The sequence below is a fragment of the Tubulanus polymorphus genome, chromosome 1 (assembly GCF_964204645.1).
Source record: "Tubulanus polymorphus chromosome 1, tnTubPoly1.2, whole genome shotgun sequence".
Lineage (NCBI taxonomy): Eukaryota > Metazoa > Nemertea > Palaeonemertea > Tubulaniformes > Tubulanidae > Tubulanus > Tubulanus polymorphus.
This window is the reverse complement of record NC_134025.1, coordinates 14053422-14056040: the sequence shown is the minus strand read 5'-3', so window position 1 is coordinate 14056040 and position 2619 is coordinate 14053422. Positions and strand designations below refer to the sequence as shown.

The window sequence follows — 2619 nt, the reverse complement described above, 5'->3', positions numbered from 1 at the left end:
AATTGGAACATCACTATTTTTAGATTTTATTTTCTTTCCACCTCCCATTTATATAACAAACAAAAATTGTGTTGTTGCAACTAGAATTTAACTAGAATGTAACTAAAAATATACTAGATTAACAAGCTAGTTGAAATATTGTTGTTTTTATTTTTTTTTCAACTACCCATTCAGAAATTTAGAAAATCCTTGACTCATAATCAAATTCTGTGAAGTCAGTTAAGATCTTTTTGGTCGAATCAAGCCGAGGGCTCAGGTGACTAAAACTCAATTCCTCACGGTCTTATAATGCCGAGTACGACGGAGTTTACACACTGAAACACGTTGGGCTGTGTAAGTGTTATTTGGATAAGTCCACAATATAATGACCGCCCTGCCCCGCTGCATCTGAGACGTCAACAAGTTAGACTGTATTGCTTCGATGACAAACTGACTCCTACGCAAGATGACCATCCAATTCAAATGTAAATTAAGAAAGAAAACAACAAAACTAGTTGCGTTGATCAACAAAAATAAATCAATAGTTTATTACAATACTTCAATTTCTAAATAAGGATAGGAAAAAGTGAAAAAGTGAACAATAAGTCATGCCATGCGTCTTTAAATATTTCCCAAGAATATGTCTTTGTCTAGCCACCACCTGCCTCGACGTCAGACTTTTTCGAGATTTTCGCTAAAAATACGAAACAAGACAAAATTGATGGATGGGAATCATACATGCTACATTCACTTTTACTGCGAACATTGGAATGAGCTAAAGCAATTTTCTAGGAGGAAAAATTGAGTCAAATGATGTTTCAAAATCTGGACGGGAAAAGTTTTACTGAATTGTATGGCTAATGGCAAATACATGTTTATATTGATAAGGTAAATATCTGTATAAAAGGTTGTATAGCAACTTGAATTGAAGCATTAATGCAATAGGTCTCTTATTCTAAAAGACGAGTGAGCCATACTTACTAGATTGGTCATGTGAATCAACATCAAATTTAGAACTATCATCCATTTTTAGTTTTCAATCAAAGACTAACCTATGAAATAAAGTACATATTTTTCTGATAACAACCTGGAATAAATTAAAATAAATCTGAGGAATTCACCAAATTTCGGTATCGAACCCCTAATAGGGCCAATATAACCTATAGATTGATACTTACATACGACAAATTGACGAAGAAACTTCATTTGACAGTATACAAACTCGCGGACAAACTCAAAATAACGAAAAAGTAAGCGACTGAAGTTGAGTAGTTTGTGATCGTCGTTAGCCCCCTTGTTATTTCATATATACTATATACATTGGATTAACAGATTTTCGTTTTTACATTACCAACAACTCTGATACGAGCCCCTGTGGCTGAAACAGATAAAAATGCACGGGAACGAGTTTGTCGAGTGGAGCTTATTATTCCATCAGGGATAGTGTACTATAGTCATGTTATATATCAAAATGTTCCTTATTAGTTCCGCTGCATCGCTAAAAACAAATTGAGATAGGTTTCCCTGCATTTTTTACATATTACATCACTTACAACGATAAACGTCCGTCGCCGACTGAAAAATTCACAAAAACTTCCGCATTGAGAGCGCCACCGCACCAATTCAAATTGGATCGGAAACCCTCCAGCGATGCACTCTATGATCTTTAGAACCTGTCTTTGCTGACTGGGAATAAGATATTTCTCAGCGCGAAGGGGGCAGGGCGAAGCGTCACCAGGACCCGCTCCGCGAGGAAGCTAGATTTTCAAAGAAATGAGTGCACGCGACGGCCGTGACCACTTGTTAGTGACGTCATCAAGAATGATGGCTCCGAGGATCGCCACATCACAGGTTACTGTGAATAAATGGGATTCGACCATTCAAAAGTTCAAAATGTACTTTCTTGTTTTGTAAAACAAGTTTATTCATGTCGTTTTATAAAGCATTTTGTTTGAAACATTCTTTAATAATGTTTGTTGAGTTTAAAGCCAATTGTCGTTGTGTAATTCCATACTACTGGTCACTGACATCAAAGTTTTAGTTTCTGTTCACATGTTTCGACTTATAAATATCCAATTTGTATGTTCTATCTTTTAATACAGGCCATGTGATTAATTGCGTATCACTCCATTAGTTTAAAAAGAGAGCACATATTTCGATATTGTTAAATAATTAACTACATTTTTTTCTGTCACACGTTGATTTTTTACCCATCACTTATAAGATTCAAATGTACGTGATGTATTCTGTAAGCTATGTAAGCTTGTTCTTAAAAATACACTATGAATTTTCAATTTGTACTGACCATAATAGTTTCTTTTTCGTAAATAAAATTTATATTTTAATTAAATAATTTCAAAATCTTTTCTATGCCCTCTGCAACAGAAAGTTACTAAGGACTATTACATATTCAGATGTACGTTGATAATTGATTTTAATCGTCCCTTCAAATAATTATATGAACATTATTTCGGAAAATGCAGGTGGCGCACAATCATAATACATACAACTCATCAAGCTGACGAGTCGTTTCCCTAACCAATGTTACAGACGGGTAACCAATCTACTCGACTCCACAGACAAATAAACGACCCGAGTAACCCCCAATTTGACTATAACTATAAATTATGTTATGTTAAA

At 34.7% G+C, this 2619-nt stretch overlaps 1 long non-coding RNA gene across 1 annotated transcript; it reads right to left on the bottom strand.

The window, feature by feature from the left end:
* Window positions 1-588: 588 nt before the first annotated feature.
* On the bottom strand, window positions 589-1211 carry LOC141915411 (uncharacterized). Its single transcript, XR_012620956.1, has 3 exons — window positions 1158-1211; window positions 961-1031; window positions 589-673 (listed from the first exon to the last, which is right to left on the bottom strand). It is a non-coding gene; the product is annotated as an uncharacterized LOC141915411 (long non-coding RNA).
* Between the last annotated feature and the right edge of the window lie 1408 nt (window positions 1212-2619).